General features: G+C 46.1%; 1 pseudogene; it reads right to left on the bottom strand.

Moving 5' to 3' along the window:
• Nucleotides 1-898: 898 nt before the first annotated feature.
• The window catches only part of LOC120063376, an 80,429-nt pseudogene continuing 53,390 nt past the window's right edge, over nt 899-27,937 (bottom strand).

Raw genomic sequence — 27,937 nt, forward strand, 5'->3', positions numbered from 1 at the left:
GTCTCTGAATGTCCTTGAGTGGCCCAGCCAGAGCCCAGACATGAACCGTATCAAACATCTCTGGAGATCTGAAAATAGCTGTGCAGCCATGCTCCCCATCCAACCTAATAGAACTTGAGAGGATCTGCAGAGAATGGGAGAAACTCCCCAAATACAGGTGTGCCAAGCTTGTAGCATCATACCCAAGAAGACTCGAGGATGTAATCGCAACTAAAGGTGCTTCAACAAAGTACTGAGTAAAAGGTCTGAATACTTAAACTGTTTTTGCTTTGTCATTATTGATGAGGGGAAAATATTACTTAATCCATTTTAGAATAAGGCTGTATCGTACCAATGTGGAAAAAGTGAAGCGGTCTGAATACTTTCCGAATGCACTGGTTACACACACACACAGCTTGTGCTGCTGTGTTGTTGTACCCACCTCTGTGTGTTTGTGCCTTATTACTGTTCACACACAGACAATTTCAGTGTTTGTGTCAATATTTAATGAGGGACGGGAGTCTGGGGACCCCACGGCTGTCAGGAGTCTGTCTGGAAGTACCACCTGTTCCCAAATCCCCAAACACACACACACTAACTAATAAACCATGTTCTCTCAACACTGTGGGGAATTGGGGATGCTGTGGCAACATTGTCAATGTTACAAACCTGTAAACGGGTGTGTGGTATAGACTGGTCTAAATTGATCCACAAACTATGGATGTCATTGAATACTATTGTGATGGAGTTGAAAACTGCAAACAGAACAACTGGATCCAATGAGTGATTCTTAGTGATTTTCCTGATTGAGCTGCACTCGCTGGTCTGTTTCTATGCTGACCATCTTTTCGAGCAACCTTGTGTATCAGAATGAGATGTACTGTAACCACACGAATACAAAACCAAGGAGCCCAAAATGTACCTTTTAAAAAAAACTCACTTTAATTCAAACAAAAAAAAGATTATAAAACAGTGATTTTAGTTACATAAATAAATTGATATCGGTGTATCAAATCTTAATTTCATAAGCATGTATACATGGATCATTGTAATAAATAAAGTGGGAAAACAGAAGATTCCATTTCCTACACAAACAGAAAAAAACCAGCTAGAAAGAAACAGAGGAAATCCATTCATTAGAGGACGAGACACACAGGACAAAGTTTCCACCAAACACACGAGGAAATGCTTCGTTAAAAGCACAGTGTTTACAGAGCCATTCAGTTACTAATTAAGGACACTAAAGCTGGGACCAAGGTGACTTGGCTTTCACTTCTTGGAACGTGTTTGGTTGTTAGAACTCCTGTTTGGTTACTTCAAAACAAGGCAAGAGAGAAGGCTGTTTATTCTTTAAAGAACAAAAGAGAAAGCACTTCAACAAAAACCAGAAAAATAAAGAAACAAGACAAGTTATTAGTACAATAGCCGGACCTCGTACAGGAAGAGACACACACTGGTCTGGTCTGTGGCGTGTTCAGATGCAAGCGGACATTTCAGCAGAGCACAACTCTTGTCCTGAAGGGTGACAGCCCTGCTGGTTTTAATAGATCAGTTAGTATCACTGACTGACCTAACTATCACACCACTGATTAGCCAGGTATAACTCTAAAGTCTGGGATTACCAGGTAAGGAAGAGAACCAGCAGACCCCGTGGCCTTCGAGGACCAGTTATACACAACTGGATGTTGGTCATTTCTCAACAGCTGATCAATGTTATGATGCCACGTAATGAAAAATCAATGCTCGGGTTATCATATGACATTTCAATGGAATACTGTACATCAGTCAAATACATAAATCTGTTCATTGTGAAAAGTGACCCTTGAGAGAACAAGATAATATTTTCACTGTGCTCCAATACCTTGAATAGATACCAAATCAAACTGTTGATAGCAGTTCAATAATCTGAACCAATGTCTTAGTACTGACACAACCCTTGTGAGCCTACAGTAACCCTCCATTAGCAAGGCCAATTCACTTTCTGATGTGTTCTGTGGTAAAAAAAATTGAAAGAAAAAACACTGAGAAAAAGAGCAAGCTACAGCGGCTTCAAGTATTTCACATTACGTAGAATACTCTGTATAAATTAGTTAACATATACTTTTGAATCCTCCATATTTAGACTTACACTATCGTATATATATATATATATACACAGTACAATACATGCTTGCTCGTATCATTGTTTCCTGTACTCGTTCCTTCTTCCTTTTTCCTGTTAGTTTTAGAGAAATCCCTGAGAACGTCTTTTGACAGTTGCTGAAGGTTATACACAGAATAGGCCTATTAAAACTGTATTATAATGGAATTCGAATTATCCTATGATTCCACATGCACACAAGTATTGACACTGGCCCATTCTGGAGCTACACTCACCGATTCTACAGATGTGGGATCCTAATTTGAGCCTGTTTGCTACAGCAGGAAAATAATCCTGCAGCAACAGGACATTTGAACTATGTATAAAATAAATTTACATTTTTGTAGGGGTTGATATATTTTTCTTAAGGGAAAATCAAGTCCGAAATTGTGGAAAAGTCACAAATTAAACCACTTTAAACCTCAAAATACAAGTAAAACATTTCCTGTGTTGCAGGTGATCCAATTAAGATCCTACATCTGTACAACTAGAACCCTGGTAACTTTGGCACTGTAATTAGTTACCCAGCCTGTATTCTTGTGAACACAGAAACAGCCAGGTAACCCGGCTAGTCTTGTGAAGGTTAGTCTTGTGAATACAGAAACAGTCAGGTGACCAGGCTAGTCTCCAGCAACTGTTCATCGTAAGACTTGAACCAGTAACTAACCCACAATTACAGGTTTGTTGGTCCTAAGTACATTGTGCACTGTAAAAAAAAAATATATATCCTGTTGTTTTTACGGTAACTTACTGGCAGCCAGTTAGTTACCTGTAAGTTACTGTAAAAAAAGGTTACCGTAAATTCCAAAGAAACTTTTGTTTAACAGTACATTACTCTAAACTTTACTGTAAACATGATTTGTTTTTACAGTGTGGGATATTTCTGGCATAATACATCAAATGCTGGTACTCTGATAATACTCCATATCCTCATCTTATGGCCCATGTGCCATTACTGTAGTCCTGCATTGTTGTCCTTAATCTAACACAGATAGTTATGATTACTGCATCTGAAACAACACCAGTCTGTTAAGACAATTATTCCAAAACTAGAATCTAACTAATACCTATGACACAGAGAAAACACAAGTGACGAGTCAACAGAAATGCTAATGGTGGTTTTCTCATGGAGCCGAGCTGTGCGCTTCCAATAGTCAGGTCTGTGTGGTTTTAAAGCCATAGTGTCTCTTTGAGGCTGACAATGTGTTTTTACACGAGCGCTTTCGCACAAGGGACTTTAAGCCACTTGACATATACTCAGTATAAAACCAAGATATAAAACAGGGGGATGCTAATAATAATAATAAACATTTCTGTTATCTGCTTTTTCCTCTCGCACACACAAAGAAAAACACACAACATTCACAACGTGACATTTCCTCTTCTGAAAATAAAACACACATAGTACTGTACACAGTAATAATAGTAATAATGTTTAGAACAATAACAGCAAGAAGGATAATACTGTGTGGCTCTGGAAATAGTTTTTTCCTTCTTCTTTTGCTTTGTCCTCCAACTCTTTACTTGTCCATGTTTAAGTCCAAAAAAGTTCAAAAGGCAGACTCAAGTTAATATAAAAGTACTAGGAGCCGACCCTGGTCAGCCGAACCTCCCCCTCGGGGCCGACCCTGGTCAGCCGAACCTGCCCCTCGGGGCCGACCCTGGTCAGCCGAACCTCCCCCTCGGGGCCGACCCTGGTCAGCCGAACCTCCCCCTCGGGGCCGACCCTGGTCAGCCGAACCTCCCCCTCGGGGCCGACCCTGGTCAGCCGAACCTCCCCCTCGGGGCCGACCCTGGTCAGCCGAACCTCCCCCTCGGGGCCGACCCTGGTCAGCCGAACCTCCCCCTCGGGGCCGACCCTGGTCAGCCGAACCTCCCCCTCGGGGCCGACCCTGGTCAGCCGAACCTCCCCCTCGGGGCCGACCCTGGTCAGCCGAACCTCCCCCTCGGGGCCGACCCTGTTCAGCCGAACCTCCCCCTCGGGGCCGACCCTGGTCAGCCGAACCTCTCCCTAGGGGCCGACCCTGGTCAGCCGAACCTCTCCCTAGGGGCCGACCCTGGTCAGCCGAACCTCTCCCTCACCAGCATCATGAGTTTCTTCTTTCCCTTGTAGATCTGTTTGAGGTTGTCTATGAACTGTGTGAACTGGATGTGTCCATCTTGGGCCATGAGGAACGTCTCCCGGGTCTTCCCCAGGAACTCTATGAACTCGCTGTAGTGGCGTGGGCTGATGTGCGTGAGGCGAGAGTGCGTGGTGTTAATGTAGGCCCCGATGGTGGCGTCCAGCAGCTGCCTGAGAGGAGCTTTGTCCAGTGACATCAGCTTCCCAGAGTTCCTGCGGCTGTGCAGCGCCACCAGCCCCGGCGTGGTCAGTGTGCACCGCCGCAAAATATCCGACAGCACCGTGGCGCACTTCACACTCTTCACCACCAGGGGGATGACGGCGGCCAGCTCGTTCTTTCCCAGCGAGTGACTCAGAGCGCAGGCCCACAGCACGTCGTTGATGGCTGGGTGGGTATCCTGGTTGTAGCTGAGGTTTAGATGAGCCATGGCTAGCGTGGCTAGCTTGTACGCCCTCATAGGGTACCCCCTGTGCTCCATGTACCTGGCTATCGTGAACAGCTGTGTGTAGCTCATCCCCGTGGCGGCCGCGTCCAGAACGATCTGGTAGGCCGTCTCGAAGGCGATGTGGTCCTTCTCGCAGAGCGTGAGGGCGGAGAGGGCACAGTTCTGGGGGTCCTTCATGGCACACTGCAGGGCCAGGGTCCGGGCGGAGGAGGCCAGGTTCTCCTGCTGGTGACAGTCCAGGTGCAGCCGCACGATGGTGGTGTTGGACATGACGGTGGTGGCCACGATGCTGGTGGCCTCGGTCGGGGTGAACAGGGTGAACCAACTCTGCATGATGCTGTCCAACGCATACACCCCTGACACACACACACACACACACACACACACACACACACACACACACACACACACACACACACACACACACACACACACACACACACACACACACAAGAACGAGAAGTCAGAGGATTAGCAGAGTAATTTGAATGACAATATTTATTTTGAAGCCCTCATACTGAACTAAATATATACTTAACTAAGTACAGTGAGCTCCAACAGTATTGGGACAGTGACACACGTGATGTTGTTTTGGCTCTGTACTCCAGCACTTTGGATTTGAAATAATAAAAAGTGGGTTGTACTAAACTAATGTACGGAGTAGTTTTAAGACGGCCATAGCAAGGATCATTTAGCTATTTGATTTTGAAATATAAGACCCCTTAAGGGGTTTATTTGATGAAACATTGAATTTGGCATCACTGCTATTAACAGATTCACAACATGGAACAAGATAGTCCCCCAAAACATCTAAAGGAAGTTTGTTCTGAAGTGACTGTCCTATATCAGAGAGATACAGTATAAGAAAGATCAGGAAACATTTTATATATTTATATATATTATTTTTTTATTTTTACATTTAACCCCTTATTTTAGGCACTAAACTATATCCATATATACTTCCATCATTTTTTTAACTGGTACCGGGGACCTTTAGACGAGTCTTGTGGGCTTGTAGAGCAAAACAACCAACATGTACGTGTTCTTGAGAGACTCACCTTTCCTCAGAGATATTAGTGTGTAGCTCAAACACTACAGACATAAATTGGCAGATTGGCTGTACCGACTTCAGACCAGTCCCAAGATGCTTGTGGGGGGGTCGTAGAGCAAAACGGAGAACACCGTCATGTTCACGAGAGTCTCATCTTTGTTTGTAGGCCAAACCGTTCGGATACTACAGACATTGTTGTGAGAAGACAGATTTTCAGGATGTCTCATGGTCTGACAAACACCGCTCTAGCTCTGCCACCTTTTACCGCAGATGCAGAAGGGCGATATCGGCGGATGCAGTAGATTGAGCCCATGCAAAATAGCAGATATCTCTAGCTTAAAACGGGTGTTCATGGGGATGTTTGTATTATGTTAATTCAATTTCCACGGGGCCGGGGAAATTGTCAGCTTTAATTTGGGGGTATTTTTATCCATATCGGGTGTACCGTTTAGAAATTAAAGCACTTTTTGTACATAGTCCCCCCATTTTAGGGGACCAAAACTAAATGGGACAATTTCACTTGGGTATTAAAAAAAGTAAAGTCTCATATTTGGTCCCATATTCATAGCACACAATAATTACATCAACCTTGTGACTCTACAAATTTGTCAGATGCTTTTGCGGTTTGTTTTGGTTGTGTTTCAGATCATTTTAGAAATGAATGGTAAATAATGTATTATTGTGTCATTTTGGAGTCACTTTTATTGTAAATAAGAATATAACATGTTTCTGAACACTTCTACATTAATGTGGATGTTACCATGATTACGGATAATCCTGAATTAATTGTGAATAATGATGAGGGAGAAAGTTAGAGGCACAAATATCATACCCCCAAGACATGCCAACCTCTCACCATTACAATAACAGGGGAGGTTAGCATTTTATATCATACCCCCAAGACATGCTAACCTCTCACCATTACCATAACAGGGGAGGTTAGCATTTTATATCATACCCCCAAGACATGCTAACCTCTCACCATTACAATAACAAGGGAGGTTAGCATTTTATATCATACCCCCAAGACATGCTAACCTCTCACCATTACAATAACAGGGGAGGTTAGCATTTTATATCATACCCCCAATACATGCTATCCTCTCACCATTACAATAACAGGGGAGGTTAGCATTTTATATCATACCTCCAAGACATGCTAACCTCTCACCATTACAATAACAGGGGAGGTTAGCATTTTATATCATACCCCCAAGACATGCTATCCTCTCACCATTACAATAACAGGGGAGGTTAGCATTTTATATCATACCCCCAAGACATGCTAACCTCTCACCATTACAATAACAGGGGAGGTTAGCATTTTATATCATACCCCCAAGACATGCTAACCTCTCACCATTACAATAACAGGGGAGGTTAGCATTTTATATCATACCCCCAAGACATGCTAACCTCTCACCATTACAATAACAGGGGAGGTTAGCATTTTTGGGGGGGCATGATATTTATGCCTCTAACTTTCCGTTCATTCGTTTAGTATTGTATTATTTCAAATCCAAAGTGCTGGCGTACAGAGCCAAAACAATGATACTTCTGGAGCTCACTGTATGTGGTATATCATAGGAAGGGAAAACGTTGTATACTTACCTACTTCAGTGGCACAGGTAACTAACCACCGTACCATCTCCCTCCTCCTCCAGTTCAACGTAGACAGGGTTATCCTCATCACCTGTGAATGAGAGACAGTTAGGGATAGTAGAGAGGTGTGTGTGTGTGTGTGTGTGTGTGTGTGTGTGTGTGTGTGTGTGTGTGTGTGTGTGTACCTGCAGCCCCAGCTCCAGTGAGACTTTGAGCAGTGTGATGTCTGGCAGGCTGTCCATCAGAGTAGCGATCTTGAAGGCATCCTGGCCCAGTTTAAAGATGTGAGATGAGGAATGGATGTTCTTCTGGATGGACTCTAGTACAGTCTCCAGCTTACGACTATCACCTGGACCAACAGAACAACCACATACAGTACAATGACAAAGGGACCAAAATAAATAAATAAGTGTGTGTGTGTGTGTGTGTGTGTGTGTGTGTGTGTGTGTGTGTGTGTGTGTGTGTGTGTGTGTGTGTGTGTTTGTGTATGTATGTATGTATGTATGTATGTATGTATGTATGTATGTATGTATACCTTTGGCTGCAGTGAGCATGGTGGAGGCCAGTTCACACTGCTGGGACTCTATGTGGGTGAGTGTGAACCAGCGGGGGTAACGGTTAGGGACCACAGACACCATGTGATGGGGTCGCGACAGGTCACCTGACGAGGCTGTAGACTCCAACACAGGCAACCTGAGGAGCACAGAAAAACCACAAGGCTGATTTGGATCACACACACACAAACACAAGCACGTGCACAAAGTATAATCAGAAAGATTTTGTCAGTGTTCTGGAGTACATTAAAGGTGTCGGCATACTGCAATTTACTTCCAACCAAGTCCTTCATTACAGAACTGAAGCAACAGTAGCATAATGACTGTTTTCTTGACTTGAATGACTGGTAATTCAGAACATAGGCCTGCTACACCTGCCGGTGTAGAATAGTGCAGGGCAAAATGTCCAAAATATATCACAATATTTTTCTTATTTTTGATGTCATTTTCTGTTTCTGAATAATAGTCTAAATATGTTATGAGTAGTGCATGACCCTAGGAAGGCAGTAAATTAATTATAAGTTGTTTTAATGTCTTTCTCTATTCTGATGGTTTTATACTCAACCAAACTGACAGTTAAGTAGTCCAATTTGTAGAACTTTTCATTTACTTAGCACTTTATACAAATACCGTTATAGACAGTATTGTAAAGATCCATACCGGTATGTGGATCCATAACAGTGTACATTAAAAGACGCTAGTGTAAACAGGCTTTATAGGTCTTACGCATCTGCAGACAGACAGACATTGAAGTATACAGTATTCTTGTCTTTATGTGTGCTACTGTGGGCAGCTCATCTCAAATTAAAACCTCATCTTCCAGCCCAGTTGCAAAGGTCTCTCTTGCTGCCTTGGAAAGAGATGAGAACCTGGGCAGATCTCAACCAATCACAAAGCTAATGGAGTCCATGGGGAAATGAGCGGATTCACCTTCCAGCCCTCTATGCCTGGACACACATCAAACCCATATGCACCCACCCACCCACCCACACACACATAAAAGCAATGTTACAAGGTTATGCTAAATGGCAGTTTGATTTCAGAGAAAAGGGCCAGACACTATTGCTATGTGAGGAATACCTCCAAGTCCGGCTCTAACGTTGATTATTAACTGAAGTGTGTCAGACAAGGTAAAAGCCTGGCCAACAGTCTGACTAGATAAAGGTGAGAGAAAGCAAGACGAGACTTGGTGTGAAATGGAGACGTGCCGATGCCATAGCGACAAGGGGTTTGTTCCAAACACATCTAAAGATCTGCTAAAACACTGGGGGATTCTGGACCATTGCTGGGGTGGAACTAAGCAAAAAGTCTCTCCCTAAAGAAGGAACCCTCGTCAACATTCCTACCTTTGTGTGCCTTACAGAGACCCACTGGTGGGGACTGATTGTGGAGATTTTATAAGCCAAGCTTGGAAAGTACTCAATGTTTGAGTGAAAATCCAAACTGTCTGGGCGATTGGCCATCATATTTGCCACCAATGCTCCTTATAGGACACGTCACTGCACACTATACTCCTCTGTAAACTGGTCATCTCTGTATACCTGTCGCAAGACCCACTGGTTGATGCTTATTTATAAAACTCTCTTAGGCCTCATTCCCTCCTATCTGAGATATCTACTGCAGCCCTCATCCTCCACATGCAACACCCGTTCTGCCAGTCACATTCTGTTAAAGGTCCCCAAAGCACACACATCCCTGGGTCGCTCCTCTTTTCAGTTCGCTGCAGCTAGCGACTGGAACAAGCTGCAACAAACACTCAAACTGGACAGTTTTATCTCAATCTCTTCATTCAAAGACTCAATCATGGACACTCTTACTGACAGTTGTGGCTGCTTTGTGTGATGTATTGTTGTCTCTACCTTCTTGCCCTCTGTGCTGTGCCCAACAATGTTTGTACCTTGTTTTGTGCTGCTACCATGTTGTGTTGCTACCATGTTGTTGTTGTGTTGCTACCATGCTGTGCTGTCATGTGTTGCTGCCTTGCTATGTTGTTGTCTTAGGTCTCTCTTTGTAGTGTTGAGTTGTCTCTCTTGTTGTGATGTGTGTTTTGTCCTATATTTATTTTAATCCCAGCCCCCGTCCCAGCAGGAGGCCTTTTGCCTTTGGTAGGCCGTCATTGTAAATAAGAATTTGTTCTTAACTGACTTGCCAAGTTAAATAAAGGTTAAATATTGATTTTTTTAAATATTGTTGTTCAATGCAATGACACAGAAGCGGCATCTATTCCACATAAAAACGAATCCATTGCTAGTGTAAAGTACGTCACACTGCTCACTTCCTCCCATACCTAGAGCAAACTCAGGACCTCTGCCTTGTTAGCACATGTGACCGCCCTCCTGATGCGTTTTACCAGTCGGCATCCGGCGAAAAGCTAACTATTCACTGGCACAAGTGGGAACACACATACTTTCACGAAGACACTTAGCCTTGACTTGAATCCATTTAACAGTAAGCCATAACACACCATCAGTCCCAAGCGACTGATGAGGGCAGCTGTGGTGTCAGATTGGTCCTGTGGCACTATAGCGCCCTGTCACGGCAGGGTGGGATGCTATGATAGAGAGAGAGAGGGCTAGAGGAACATATATTGTCCCGAAGCCACTCCTGCGTTGTCTTGGCTGTGTGCTTAGGGTCGTTGTCCTGTTGGAACGTGAACTTTCACCCCAGTCTGAGGTCCTGAGCGCTCTGGAGCAGGTTTTCATCAAGGATCTCTCTGTACTTTGCCCCGTTCATCTTTCCCTCGATCCTGACTAGTCTCCAAGTCCCTGCCGCTGAAAAATACCCCCACAGCATGATGCTGCCACCACCATGCTTCACCGTAGGGATGGTGCCTGGTTTCCATCTCTGCAAGCGGGCTGTCATGTGCCTTTTACTGAGGAGTGGCTTCCGTCTGGCCTGATTGGTGGAGTGCTGCAGAGATGGTTGTCATTCTGCAAGGTTCTCCCATCTCCATAGAGGAACTCTGCAGCTCTGTCAGAGTGACCATAGGGTTCTTGGTAACCTCCCTGACCAAGGTCCTTCTCCCCCGATTGCGCAGTATGGCCGGGCGGCCAGCTCTAGGAAGAGTCTTGGTGGTTCCAAACTTCTTCCATTTAAGAATGATGGAGGCCACTGTGTTCTTGCTGACCTTCATTGCTGCAGACATTCTTTGTTACCTTTCCCCATATCTGTGCCGGCAATCCTGTCTCAGAGCTCTATGGACAATTCCTTCAACCTCATGGCTTGGTTTTTTCTCTGACATGCACTGTCAACTGTGGGACCTTATATAGACAGGTGTGTGCCTTTCCAAATCATGTCCAATCACTTGAATTTACCACAGGTGGACTCCAATCAAGTTGTAGAAACATCTCAAGGATGATCAATTGAAACAGGATGCACCTGAACTCAATATCGAGTCTCATAGCAAAGGCTCTGAATACTTATGTAAATAAGGTTTCTGTTTTTTACATTTGCAACAATAAAAAAATAAAACTGTTTTTGCTTTGTCATTATGGGGTATTGTGATGTCATTATGGGGTATTGTGTGAAGATTGATGAGGAAAAACATGTATTTAATCTATTTTAGAATAAGGCTGTAACGTAACAACATGTGGAGAAAAAGGGAAGGGGTCAGAATACTTTCCGAATGCAAAATAGATAGAGGTGAAAGAGAGCAACTATATATCCAGTTCTTTCATAGTCTGGTCCTGGTTTCTGGTGAACATCAGTGAGACTACTGAACTCTTTACCTCCTGGTTTTCACCCTCAGACAAAGTAAACACTTCACAAACGTCATTTCACTTCCCCAATCTATCCATCACAGGAGCTGCTGGAAGACCTCTACTCAAGACATCTTCCTTATATACAAAAGCTCCCCAAGCCACCGCAGACTGTCATTTCACATTAGCTGGATACCAATCTTCATAAATTCATGTGATATTCCAACCCCCCTGCACTAGTGAGGGGTGTGTGTTCAGTACATACACACTACTTCCGTGTGCTGAACACAACTCCTTAGCACTAAGCAGTGGTGTGAATAAGGAGAGGCTGTGTAAGTCTATGATAGTGTTCTAATGGGTTGATAAAAGCCAGTCCTTTTACCTGGCCTCTATATTTAACCAGCAGCCCCTGTCCCGTGGGAGTGGGAAGGTACGCTGATATCATATTACACCAGCACCACATTGAACACATTCATTATGTGACAGACAGACAGACACCCGGGTCCCTGGAGTAGCTAGACGTGGCCACAATATTCTACCTCACCCTTTCCTTCCACAGGGCTGGGTGGGGAGAGAGGCGGGTTGGGAGGGAGAGAGGCGGGTTGAGAGGGTGGGAGGCAAGGCCTGACTAAGGTACAGTTTGGGCACTACTCAAGCCAAAGTTTTTCGGCTTGCATATTTCAGTGCCCAATGATACGTGACGTAGCTCTCATTCATTGACAATCATTAAGCGTCGCCAGTGTTAGCAGTGTTCACAGAGCATCTCAATGAGAAGCCAATGGCAGAGAGGTTTTGGTGTTAGCCATGTAGCTGTCCTGACACTGTAGACCAGGTGTGTGAGAACCTACTCATTACACAGTCATTAAAATCTCATTAACATCATTAATATTCACTGATCCAGCTCCCCCTTCCAAAACAATATCAAAACAGAGCCACTCCGCACACACAACTAATGATAAAACAGAGCCACTCCGCACACACAACTAATGATAAAACAGAGCCACTCCGCACACACAACTAATGATAAAACAGAGCCACTCCGCACACACAACTAATGATAAAACAGAGCCTGACCGCACACACAACTAATGATAAAACAGAGCCACTCCGCACACACAACTAATGATAAAACAGAGCCTCACCGCACACACAACTAATGATAAAACAGAGCCTCACCGCACACACAACTAATGATAAAACAGAGCCTCACCGCACACACAACTAATGATGAAACAGAGCCTCACCGCACACACAACTAATGATAAAACAGAGCCTCACCGCACACACAACTAATGATAAAACAGAGCCACTCCGCACGCACAACTAATGATGAAACAGAGCCACTCCGCACACACAACTAATGATAAAACAGAGCCACTCCGCACGCACAACTAATGATAAAACAGAGCCACTCCGCACGCACAACTAATGATGAAACAGAGCCACTCCGCACACACAACTAATGATAAAACAGAGCCACTCCGCACGCACAACTAATGATAAAACAGAGCCACTACGCACGCACAACTAATGATAAAACAGAGCCTCACCGCACACACAACTAATGATAAAACAGAGCCACTCCGCACACACAACTAATGATAAAACAGAGCCACTCCGCACACACAACTAATGATAAAACAGAGCCTCACCGCACACACAAATAATGATAAAACAGAGCCACTCCGCACACACAACTAATGATAAAACTGAGCCTCACCGCACACACAACTAATGATAAAACAGAGCCACTCCGCACACACAACTAATGATAAAACAGAGCCTCACCGCACGCACAACTAATGATAAAACAGAGCCACTCCGCACGCACAACTAATGATGAAACAGAGCCACTCCGCACGCACAACTAATGATGAAACAGAGCCACTCCGCACGCACAACTAATGATAAAACAGAGCCTCACCGCACACACAACTAATGATAAAACAGAGCCACTCGGCACGCACAACTAATGATAAAACAGAGCCACTCCGCACGCACAACTAATGATAAAACAGAGCCACTCCGCACACACAACTAATGATAAAACAGAGCCACTCCGCACACACAACTAATGATAAAACAGAGCCACTCCGCACACACAACTAATGATAAAACAGAGCCTGACCGCACACACAACTAATGATAAAACAGAGCCACTCGGCACGCACAACTAATGATAAAACAGAGCCACTCCGCACGCACAACTAATGATAAAACAGAGCCACTCCGCACACACAACTAATGATAAAACAGAGCCACTCCACACACACAACTAATGATAAAACAGAGCCTGACCGCACACACAACTAATGATAAAACAGAGCCACTCGGCACGCACAACTAATGATAAAACAGAGCCACTCCGCACGCACAACTAATGATAAAACAGAGCCACTCCGCACACACAACTAATGATAAAACAGAGCCACTCCGCACACACAACTAATGATAAAACAGAGCCACTCCGCACACACAACTAATGATAAAACAGAGCCACTCCGCACACACAACTAATGATAAAACAGAGCCTGACCGCACACACAACTAATGATAAAACAGAGCCTCACCGCACACACAACTAATGATGAAACAGAGCCACTCCGCACACACAACTAATGATAAAACAGAGCCACTCCGCACGCACAACTAATGATAAAACAGAGCCACTCCGCACACACAACTAATGATAAAACAGAGCCTCACCGCACACACAACTAATGATAAAACAGAGCCACTCCGCACACACAACTAATGATAAAACAGAGCCACTCCGCACGCACAACTAATGATAAAACAGAGCCACTCCGCACACACAACTAATGATAAAACAGAGCCACTCCGCACGCACAACTAATGATAAAACAGAGCCACTCCGCACACACAACTAATGATAAAACAGAGCCACTCCGCACACACAACTAATGATAAAACAGAGCCACACCGCACACACAACTAATGATAAAACAGAGCCTCACCGCACACACACAACTAATGATAAAACAGAGCCACTCCGCACACACAACTAATGATAAAACAGAGCCACTCCGCACACACAACTAATGATAAAACAGAGCCACTCCGCACACACAACTAATGATAAAACAGAGCCACTCCGCACGCACAACTAATGATAAAACAGAGCCACTCCGCACGCACAACTAATGATAAAACAGAGCCACTCCGCACACACAACTAATGATAAAACAGAGCCACTCCGCACACACAACTAATGATAAAACAGAGCCACTCCGCACACACAACTAATGATAAAACAGAGCCACTCCGCACACACAACTAATGATAAAACAGAGCCACTACGCACACACAACTAATGATGAAACAGAGCCTCACCGCACACACAACTAATGATAAAACAGAGCCACTCCGCACACACAACTAATGATAAAACAGAGCCTCACCGCACACACAACTAATGATAAAACAGAGCCACTCCGCACACACAACTAATGATAAAACAGAGCCTCACCGCACACACAAATAATGATAAAACAGAGCCACTCCGCACACACAACTAATGATAAAACAGAGCCTCACCGCACACACAACTAATGATAAAACAGAGCCACTCCGCACACACAACTAATGATAAAACAGAGCCACTCCGCACACACAACTAATGATAAAACAGAGCCTCACCGCACACACAACTAATGATAAAACAGAGCCTCACCGCACACACAACTAATGATAAAACAGAGCCACTCCGCACACACAACTAATGATGAAACAGAGCCACTCCGCACACACAACTAATGATAAAACAGAGCCTCACCGCACACACAACTAATGATAAAACAGAGCCTCACCGCACACACAACTAATGATAAAACAGAGCCACTCCGCACACACAACTAATGATAAAACAGAGCCACTCCGCACACACAACTAATGATAAAACAGAGCCTCACCGCACACACAACTAATGATAAAACAGAGCCACTCCGCACACACAACTAATGATAAAACAGAGCCACTCCGCACACACAACTAATGATAAAACAGAGCCACTCCGCACACACAACTAATGATAAAACAGAGCCACTCCGCACACACAACTAATGATGAAACAGAGCCTCACCGCACACACAACTAATGATAAAACAGAGCCACTCCGCAAACACAACTAATGATAAAACAGAGCCACTCCGCACACACAACTAATGATAAAACAGAGCCACTCCGCACACACAACTAATGATGAAACAGAGCCTCACCGCACACACAACTAATGATAAAACAGAGCCACTCCGCACACACAACTAATGATAAAACAGAGCCACTCCGCACACACAACTAATGATAAAACAGAGCCACTCCGCACACACAACTAATGATAAAACAGAGCCTCACCGCACACACAACTAATGATAAAACAGAGCCACTCCGCACACACAACTAATGATGAAACAGAGCCACTCCGCACACACAACTAATGATGAAACAGAGCCACTCCGCACACACAACTAATGATAAAACAGAGCCACTCCGCACACACAACTAATGATAAAACAGAGCCTGACCGCACACACAACTAATGATAAAACAGAGCCTCACCGCACACACAACTAATGATAAAACAGAGCCACTCCGCACACACAACTAATGATAAAACAGAGCCTCAACGCACACACAACTAATGATAAAACAGAGCCACTCCGCAAACACAACTAATGATAAAACAGAGCCACTCCGCACACACAACTAATGATGAAACAGAGCCTCACCGCACACACAACTAATGATAAAACAGAGCCACTCCGCACACACAACTAATGATAAAACAGAGCCTCACCGCACACACAACTAATGATAAAACAGAGCCACTCCGCAAAAACAACTAATGATAAAACAGAGCCACTCCGCACACACAACTAATGATGAAACAGAGCCTCACCGCACACACAACTAATGATAAAACAGAGCCACTCCGCACACACAACTAATGATGAAACAGAGCCACTCCGCACACACAACTAATGATAAAACAGAGCCACTCCGCACACACAACTAATGATAAAACAGAGCCACTCCGCACACACAACTAATGATAAACAGAGCCTGACCGCACACACAACTAATGATAAAACAGAGCCACTCCGCACACACAACTAATGATAAAACAGAGCCACTCCGCACACACAACTAATGATAAAACAGAGCCACTCCGCACACACAACTAATGATAAAACAGAGCCACTCCGCACACACAACTAATGATAAAACAGAGCCTGACCGCACACACAACTAATGATAAAACAGAGCCTGACCGCACACACAACTAATGATAAAACAGAGCCTCACCGCACACACAACTAATGATGAAACAGAGCCTCACCGCACACACAACTAATGATAAAACAGAGCCTCACCGCACACACAACTAATGATAAAACAGAGCCACTCCGCACGCACAACTAATGATGAAACAGAGCCACTCCGCACGCACAACTAATGATGAAACAGAGCCACTACGCACGCACAACTAATGATAAAACAGAGCCTCACCGCACACACAACTAATGATAAAACAGAGCCTCACCGCACACACAAATAATGATAAAAACAGAGCCACTCCGCACACACAACTAATGATAAAACAGAGCCACTCCGCACACACAACTAATGATAAAACAGAGCCACTCCGCACACACAACTAATGATGAAACAGAGCTCACCGCACACACAACTAATGATAAAACAGAGCCACTCCGCACACACAACTAATGATAAAACAGAGCCACTCGCACACACAACTAATGATAAAACAGAGCCACTCGCACACAACAACTAATGATAAAACAGAGCCTCACCGCACACACAACTAATGATAAAACAGAGCCACTCCGCACACACAACTAATGATGAAACAGAGCCACTCCGCACACACAAACTAATGATGAAACAGAGCACTCCGCACACACAACTAATGATAAAACAGAGCCTCACCGCACACACACAACTAATGATAAAACAGAGCCTCACCGCACACACAACTAATGATAAAACAGAGCCTCACCGCACACACAACTAATGATAAAACAGAGCCACTCCGCACACACAACTAATGATAAAACAGAGCCTCACCGCACACACAACTAATGATAAAACAGAGCCACTCCGCACACACAACTAATGATAAAAACAGAGCCACTCCGCACACACAACTAATGATAAAACAGAGCCACTCCGCACACACACTAATGATGAAACAGAGCCACTCCGCACACACAACTAATGATAAAACAGAGCCACTCCGCAAACACAACTAATGATGAAACAGAGCCTCCGCACACACAACTAATGATAAAACAGAGCCACTCCGCACACACAACTAATGATAAAACAGAGCCACTCCGCACACACAACTAATGATAAAACAGAGCCTCACCGCACACACAAAATAATGATTAAAAACAGAGCCTCACCGCACACACAACTAATGATAAAAACAGAGCCCACCCGCACCACACAACTAATGAAAAACAGAGCCTCACGCACACACAACTAATGATAAAACAACAGAGCCCCCCCCCGCACACTTCCCACTCCCCCACACTCTCTCAGCACTCGCACACACAACTAATGATAAAACAGAGCCACTCCGCACACCACACTAATGAAAACAAACAGCAGACGCCAACCGCACACACAACTAATGATAAAACAGAGCCTCACTGCACACACAACTAATGATTAAACAGAGCCACTTCGCACACACAACTAATGATTAAAACAGAGCCTCATCCGCACACACAACTAATGAAAAACAGGCACTCCCGCACACACAACTAATGATAAAACAGAGCCACTCCGCACACACACAATGATAAAACAGAGCCACTCCGCACACACAACTAATGAAAAACAGAGCTCACCGCACACACAACTAAGATAAAACAGAGCCACTCCGCACCACACACTAATGATAAAACAGAGCCACTCGCACACACAACTAATGATAAACAGAGCCACCCACACACAACTAATGATAAAACAGAGGCCACCGCACACACAACTAATGATAAAACAGAGCCACTCCGACCACACAACTAATGATAAAACAGAGCTCACGCACACCACAAATAATGATAAAACAGAGCCCCCGCACACACAACTAATGATAAAACAGAGCCACTCCGCACACACAACTAATGATAAAACAGAGCCTCACCGCACACACACAACTAATGATAAAACAGAGCCACTCGCACACACAACTATGATAAAACAGAGCACCTCCGCACACACAACTAATGATAAAACAGAGCACTCCGCACACACAACTAATGATGAAAACAGAGCCTCCGCACACACAACTAATGATTAAAAACAGAGCCACTCGCACACACAACTAATGATAAAACAGAGCCTATCCGCACACACAACTAATATAAAACAGAGCACTCACCGCACACACAACTAATGATAAAACAGAGCCATCACACAACAAACTAATGATAAAACAGAGCCTCACCGCACACACAACTAATGATAAAAACAGAGCCTCACCCGCACACACAACTAATGATAAAACAGAGCCACTGCACACACAACTAATGATAAAACAGAGCACTCCGCAAACACACTAATGATAAAACAGAGCCACCCGCACACACAACTAATGATAAAACAGAGCCTCACCGCACACACAACTAATGATAAAAACAGAGCCACTCCGCACACACAACTAATGATAAAACAGAGCCACTCGCCCGCACACACAAACTAATGATTAAACAGAGCCACTCCGCACACACAACTAATGATTAAACAGAGCCACTCCGCACACACAACTAATGATAAACAGAGCTCACGCCACACAACTAATGAATAAAACAGAGCCACTCCGCACACACAAAAATAATGATGATAAAACAGAGCCACTCCGCACACACAACTAATGATAAAACAGAGCCACTCCGCAACACAAACTAATGATAAAACAGAGCCTCACCGCACACACAACTAATGATAAAACAGAGCCTCACCGCACACACAACTAATGATAAAACAGAGCCACTCCGCACACACAACTAATGATGAAAGAGAGCCTCACCGCATGGCTCTGAGTGCAATCTTGTACGCCAGTTCAGCGTCGTGAGGTAGGAGAGAGGTGAAGAGGTAGCGGGTGAAGGTGTGCATGGGAACACTCTCTCTGTGGACAATCTCTCCGTGGCCACTGTACGGCCCACCTGGAGGTACAAGGAGAGAAGAAGAACATGTTAACACGGGACAGAAGACACGTGGTTCAGACAGGAAGACAGGGTGAAACAGTTTGCTGATGGAACAATCAAAGACAGAATTATCAGTTGCAAAAACAGGAAATGCATTTCATTTAACGTTGGTGGAGTTAAGGAGAATGTGTTAATTGCTAAATTGTAATTACTTCGCCACAACGGAAGTAACTATTTATTGCCATACCTCCCTAATCTTACCTCATTTGCACATGCTGTATATAGATTTTTCCCCCTATTGACTCTATGTTTGTTTATTCCATGTGTAACTCTGTGTTGTTGTTTGTGTCGCACTGCTTTGCTTTATCTTGGCCAGGTCACAATTGCAAATGAGAACTTGTTCTCAACTAGCCTACCTGGTTAAATAAAGGTGAAATATATATATATTTTTAAATGTGTTTAAAAAGAATGGAGAATGTGTGCGTACAGTATACTTGTGTGTGTTTTAAGTAGCTAGACAGTGGCTTTCATAGTTTCCTCCTCCTAGTCCAGACGAGAAAGGGTCACGCATCACAAAGCGCTCTCCATGACGTGTTGAATGGGAGGCTAGGCCTCCCTCCCCTCACCTCCGCTGGGTTATTTTACACTGAACAGGCCCCCCGACCACAACACACCCACTAGTCTCTCTTAGGCCTTACAGCCTGGGACTCAATTACCAACCAGGCCAGAGGTAGTTGGTTGTCCTAGGCAGAGGCAGGGGTTAGGGTGGGACTGGCAGTTTGAGTGCTGGGTCTCCGAGATGGCCGCCATCTCTCCCACTCCCATAACCAAACCCCAGCAGTCACATTCTGTCCCAGTACAAGATTATAGTACAGTCTGTCTGTGTCAACACAATGTCCCCGGTGTTACTTTGTGAGGCGAGGGAAGGAGAAACTATGGAGAGAGGAGAGAGACTTGGAGAGAGGGAAGGAGAAGCTATGGAGAGAGGAGAGACTAGGAGAGAGAAGGAAGGAGAGAGAGGAGAGAGACTAGGACTGGAGAGAGGGAAGGAGAAACTATGGAGCGAGGAGAGGAGAGACTAGGAGAGAGGAAAGGAGAGACTAGGAGAGAGAGGAAGGAAAGAGAAAAAGCCCTTTCTGCTTTCACAGCTACAGTAACACACATATCCAACGCAACCCTATGGAAGATTATATTACACTTTAACCAATAGTGTGTCCTCACTCTCTAACAGGAAGACGGCTTGCTTGCGGAAGATCTTGACCAGCGTTTCATCCAGCTCCACTTCCTGCAGCTTGGCTAATAGCTGCTCTTCGTTGCGACACACCTTATCTGGACGTACAGACCGTCAGGCACACCCTCGCTGCCTAAGCCAATCAGAGCAGTTCCACGGCAAGGCCACGTACGATTCCCCCTCGCCTATGCTCAACGCTCAGCTACTGCAGAACACCGAACATGATCAGAAAGGAGAAAAGAAAACAAAAGGAAGGAAGAGGTTCATGGCGGAAGATAGAAGGAATACAGACTAATCTGAGCGGCAAAGGTTGGGGACGAACAAACCTGGGCGAACAGGGTAGGACGGGAAAGAATAAGAGTAGGGAAAGGCAGACATTTTACAAGAGGCAGGCGGAAAAATTAGACCGAGAAAAGAGAGGGGGAAGAAAAAAAGAAAGAGAAGAGAGAGAGGTCAATGTCCTGTAGTCAGTTTATCTGTTTCGAGGTTGGAGGATCCTCGAATCCACACTGAGGTGTCAGGCTGTCCCAAATAGAACTTATTCCAGACCACTGAGGGCAGGCTGTCCCAAATAGAACCCTATTCCAGACCACTGAGGGTCAGGCTGTCCCAAATAGAACTCTATTCCAGACCACTGAGGGTCAGGCTGTCCCAAATAGAACCCTATTCCAGACCACTGAGGGTCAGGCTGTCCCAAATAGAACTCTATTCCAGACCACTGAGGGTCAGGCTGTCCCAAATAGAACTCTATTCCAGACCTGAGGAGGCTTCCACCACATACTTCAGCTTTTCCCTCCTGTCCCAAATAGAAACCCTATTCCACACCCTGAGGGTCAGGATTCCCAAATAGAACTCTATTCCAGACCACTGAGGTCAGGCCTGTCCAAAAAGAACCCTATTCCAGACCACTGAGGGTCAGGCTGTCCCAAATAGAACCCTATTCCAGACCACTGAGGGTCAGGCTGTCCCAAATAGAACCCTATTCCACACCACTGAGGGTCAGGCTGTCCCAAATAGAACTCTATTCCACACCACTGAGGGTCAGGCTGTCCCAAATAGAACCCTATTCCATATATAGTGCACTACCTTTGACCACAGTATTTGGGACAGGCCCGAGATCTCCAGATACTTTTTTCCCATATCACTGGGCCAAGCTTAGGGTATGCCTTGACTATGTTTGACTAGGAGAGGAGAGAAGAGACAAGAGGATTGTGAGCGAATGGTGAGGGAGGAAAGAGACCATCTGAGTGAGGGAGATGAGACAAAAAGATTCAAAGAAAAGTAGACAGAGAGACAGAAGACTAGATTAATATGTTTAGTACCTGAAAGGTCAAGGCAGGTGTTGGCCCCCTCCTCTGCCCCCCGTCCCGTCTCAGTGAGGGTGCTGAACAGGGTGCCGATGGGATCCAGAGGGTGACCCACCCAGCCCTCCATGTTGGTTATGGAGGTGATACCTTTATGGAGCAGCTCTGTCACGAACAGGACAACACATGTAAACTACCGCTCACAACCCTATTAGGGTTGAAAAGTTGCAGTAACTTCCCAAACTTCCTCCAACCGGGATTTTCCAGAAAATTGTACAACCCTAATCCCTACGGACAACATCAACGATGCTGCAGCAACGTCCCAATTAACAACACTGTGTGCCTCAACTATTTATTGTAAAAAAGTTTTCAGCAGGTACAGTGGGGCACAAAAGTATTTAGTCAGCCACCAATTGTGCAGGTTCTCCCACTTAAAAAGATGAGAGAGGCCTGTAATTTTCATCATAGGTACACTTCAACTATGACAGACAAAATGAGAAAAAAAATTCTAGAAAATCACATTGTACGATTTTTAATGAATTATTTGCAAAATTATGGTGGAAAATAAGTATTGGTCAATAACAAAAGTTTCTCAATACTTTGTTATATACCCTTTGTGGCAATGACAGAGGTCAAACTTTTCGTAAGTTCTTCACAAGGTTTCACACACTGTTGCTGGTATTTTGGCCCATTCCTCCATGCAGATCTCCTCTAGAGCAGTGATGTTTTGGGGTGTTGCTGGGCAACACGACTTCCAACCCTCCAAAGATTTTCTATGGGGTGAGATCTGGAGACTGGGCTAGGCCACTCAGGACCTTGAAATGCTCTTACGAAGCCATCTCTTCGTTGCCCGGGCGGTGTGTTGGGATCATTGTCATGCTGAAAGACCCAGCACGTTTCATCTTCAATGCCCTTGCTGATGGAAGGGTTTCACTCAAAATCTCACGATACATGGCCCATTCTTTCCTTTACACGGATCAGTCGTTCCTGGTCCCTTTGCAGAAAAACAGCCCCAAAGCATGATGTTTCCACCCCCATGCTTCACAGTAGGTATGGTGTTTTTGGATGCAATCAGCATTCTTTGTCTCCAAACACGACGAGTTGAGTTTTACCAAAAAGTTATATTTGGTTTCATCTGACCATATGACATTCTCCCAACTTCTTCTGGATATCCAAATGCTCTCTAGCAAACTTCAGACGGGACTGGACATGTACTGGCTTAAGCAGGGGGACAGTCTGGCACTGCAGGATTGAGTCCCTGGCGGCGTAGTGTGTTACTGATGGTAGGCTTTTTACTTTGGTCCCAGCTCTCTGCAGGTCATTCACTAGGTCCCCCCGTGTGGTTCTGGGATTTTTTGACCTCCATTCTTGTGATCATTTTGACCCCACGGGGTGAGATCTTGCGTGGAGCCCCAGATCGAAGGAGATATCAAGTGGTCTGTATGTCTTCCATTTCCTAATAATTGCTCCACAGTTGATTTCTTCAAACCAAGCTGTCTTACCTATTGCAGATTCAGTTTCCCAGCCTGGTGCAGGTCTACAATTTTGTTTTGTGTCCTTTGACAGCTCTTTGGTCTTGGCCATAGTTGGGGTTGGGGTGTGTTGACGTTTGAGGTTGTCGACAGGTGTCTTTATAATGATAACAAGTCAAACAGGTGCCATTTAATACAGGTAACGAGTGGAGGACAGAGGAGCATCTAAAGAAGGAATTTACAGGTCTGTGAGAGCCAGAAATCTTGTGTTTGTGGTGACCAATACTTTTTTTTTTCCTCATTTTGTCTGTCATAGTTGAAGTGTACCTATGATGAAAATTACAGGCCTCTCTCATCTTTTAAGTGGGAGAACTTGCACAATTGGTGGCTGACTAAATACTTTTTTGCCCCACTGTATAAGTCCCATTAAATTGGTGGACAACGCTTTGGTACTTAATGGGGGTATAGAACTGTGGTATAATATTCATATTTGGTCTAATAAGGGCAGTCTGACCTTTCTTATGTCTGCGGAAATGCTCCAGCTGTCTCTGCTGCTGCCGCCGTAGTGTATTCACCACGGCAATGGCCAATCGCAGCGCTTCACGGGGGTAACCATGGGAACGCAGGGCGTCCACCCGAGCACAAGCCGTCGGAACGTGTTCTGAGAGCGAGACAGATGCTGCGTGTCTTGATCACATTCTATAAGGCTTTTGGCTTGTGACCACTCATATTGGCATAGGGCAACAGACGCACCATCCACAGACACACACACGCACCGTCCACAGACACTCCGTCCACACACAGTCACAACGTCCACACACACAGTCACACCGTCCACACACACACACCGTCCACACACACACACACACAGAGAAACACCGTCCCCCCACACACACCCTCACACCGTCCACACACACACACCGTCCACACACACACACACACACACACCCCGTCCACACACACACACAGAAACACCGTCCACACACACACACACACACCCCTTCCACACACACACACACACACAGTCCACACACACAGAAACACCATCCACACACGCACACACAACCTTCCATACACACACACAACCACACACACACACACACCCCGACAATCCACACACACACCGACAGTCCACACACGTACCCCCCCACCGCCCACCCTCCCCTCCTTCCACACACACACACAATCCCCAACCTTCCACCCACACACACACACAAGTCCACACAAACACAGAACCACGTCCACACACACACGTCCCCCACCGTCCACACACACACGAAAACCGTCCACACACCCCCCCACCATCCCCACCCCACAAACACACCCGTCCCACACACACACACAAAGTCCCAAACAACACGCCCCCAACAAACACCCACATCCACCCCCCACCCCCCCCCCCCCCCCCCCCCCCCCCCCCACACACAACACATACACGAGTCCACACACCCCCACACACACAAACAGACACACACACCGCCCCCCCACACACACACACACACCCCCATTGTCCACACCAACACTCACGTCCACACAGCCCCCCCCCCACACACAGCCCCCCCCCCCCCCCACACCACACACACACAGCCCCCCCCCCAAAATACACCGCCCCCATGTCCCACAAACACACACGCCTACTGTCCACACACCCCCACTGTCCACACACACACACCACCCCCCCCACACACACACACACCGTCCACACACACATCCACTGTCCACACATACACACACACAATACACACACGTCCACACACCCACCGTCCACACACACACACACAGCCCCCACAACACACAGAGACCCCACACACACAAACACCGCTCCTCGAAACACCCCCACACAAACACCGCCCCCCCACCCACACATACACAAATTCCCGCCCCCACACAACACACCCCGCACCGCCCCCACAACACACACAAACCGCCCCACACGCCTCCACACACACAAACCGCCACCACCACCCGCACCCACAACACACCACCGAAACACACACCCACACGCCCCCACACACAGAAAACACACCGCCCCCCCCCCACACACACCACACACACAAACCACCGCCCCCCCACACAAACACCGTCCACACTGTCCTCTTTACACACCCATAATCCCGATACACACAAAAAAAAAAAAAAAAAACTCACCGTGCCACATGGGCCATCCGCGTGTGTCGAAGAGCGAGCCGTCCTGGTTGTCGTGGTAACAGTAGTTGGCGTAGAGATCACTGGCGATGATGTGCTGCAGGTGACGGTCCTGCCAATGGAGGTCACATGCCTCGATGGCCCGCGTGAAAACCGTCCTGTGGGGACGCAACTCTGACAGGAGAGAAACTAGCATTAGATTGAGGGGAGAGAGGAGGGAGGGAGAAACTAGCATTGAGGGGAGGGAGAATAACTAGCATTAGATTGAAGGGAGAGCGGAGGGAGGGAGACAGAAACTAGCATTAGATTGAGGGGAGGGAGGGAGGGAGGGAGAAACTAGCATTAGATTGAGGGGAGGGAGAGAGAGAGAAAACTAGCATTAGATGAGGGAGGGGAGAGGGAGGGGAAACTCGCATTAGATTGAGGGGAGGGAGAGAGGGAGGGAGAACTAGCATTAGATTGAGGGGAGGGAGAGAGGGAGGGAGAAACTAGCATTAGATTGAGGGGAGGAGAGAGGGAGGGAGAAACTAGCATAGATTGAGGGGAGGGGAGAGGGAGAGAGAAACTAGCATTAGATTGAGGGGAGGGAGAGAGGGAGAGAGAAACTAGCATAGATTGAGGGGAGGGAGAGAGGGAGAGAGAAACTGCATTAGATTGAGGGGAGGGAGGAGAGAGAAACTGCATTAGATTGAAGGAGGGAGGAGGAGAGAGAGAGAAACTAGCATTAGATTGAGGGAGGGAGGAGAGAGAAACGGCATTAGATTGAGGGGAGGGGGGAGAGAGAGACCAGCATTAGATTGAGGGGAGGGAGAGGGAGAGAGAGACCAGCATTAGATTGAGGGGAGGGAGGGAGAGAGAAACTAGCATTAGATTGAAGGGAGGGAGGGAGGGAGGGAGAAAATGGCATTAGATTGAGGGGAGGGAGGGAGGGAGGGAGGGAGGAGGGAGGGAGGTGAGGGGGGAGGGACTAGCATTAGGATTGAGGGGAGGGAGGGAGAGAGAAACTAGCATTAGATTGAGGGGAGGGAGAGAGAGAAAACTAGCATTAGATGAGGGGAGGGAGGGAGAGAGAAACTAGCATTAGATTGAGGGGAGGGAGAGAGGGAGAGAGAAACTAGCATTAGATTGAGGGGAGGGAGAGAGGGAGAGAGAAACTAGCATTAGATTGAGGGGGGGAGAGAGGGAGAGAGAAACTAGCATTAGATTGAGGGGAGAGGAGGAGAGAGAAACTGCATTAGATTGAGGGGGAGGGAGGAGGAGGGAGAGAGAGAGAAACTAGCATTAGATTGAGGGGAGGGAGGGAGAGAGAGACCAGCATTAGATTGAGGGGAGGGAGGGAGAGAGAGACCAGCATTAGATTGAGGGGAGGGAGGAGAGAGAGAGAAACTAGCATTAGATTGAGGGAGGGAGGGAGGGAGGGAGAAACTGGCATTAGATTGAGGGGAGGAGGGAGGGAGGGAGGGAGGGAGAGGGGGAAGGGAGGAGGGAGGGAGGGAGGGACTAGCATTAGATTGAGGGGGGGAGGGAGAGAGAAACTGGCATAGATTGAGGGGAGGGAGAGAGAGAGAAACTAGCATTAGATTGAGGGGAGGGAGGGAGAGAGAAACTAGCATTAGATTGAGGGGAGGGAGGGAGAGAGAAAACTAGCATTAGATGAGGGGAGGGGAGAGAGAGAGAGACCAGCATTAGATTGGGGGAGGGAGGGAGAGAGAGAACAGCATTAGATTGAGGGGAGGGAGGGAGAGAGAAACTAGCATTAGATTGGAAGGGAGGGAGGGAGGGAGGGAGAAACTGGCATTAGATTGAGGGGAAGGAGGGGGGAGGGAGGGAGGGGGGAGGGAGGGAGGGAGGAGGGACTAGCATTAGATGAGGGGAGGGAGGGAGAGAGAAACTGGCATTAGATTGAGGGAGGGAGAGAGAGAGAAACTAGCATTAGATTGAGGGGAGGGAGGGAGAGAGAAACTAGCATTAGATTGAGGGGAGGGGAGGGAGAGA

This window comes from Salvelinus namaycush, chromosome 18 (genome assembly GCF_016432855.1).
Source record: "Salvelinus namaycush isolate Seneca chromosome 18, SaNama_1.0, whole genome shotgun sequence".
Taxonomy (NCBI): domain Eukaryota; kingdom Metazoa; phylum Chordata; class Actinopteri; order Salmoniformes; family Salmonidae; genus Salvelinus; species Salvelinus namaycush.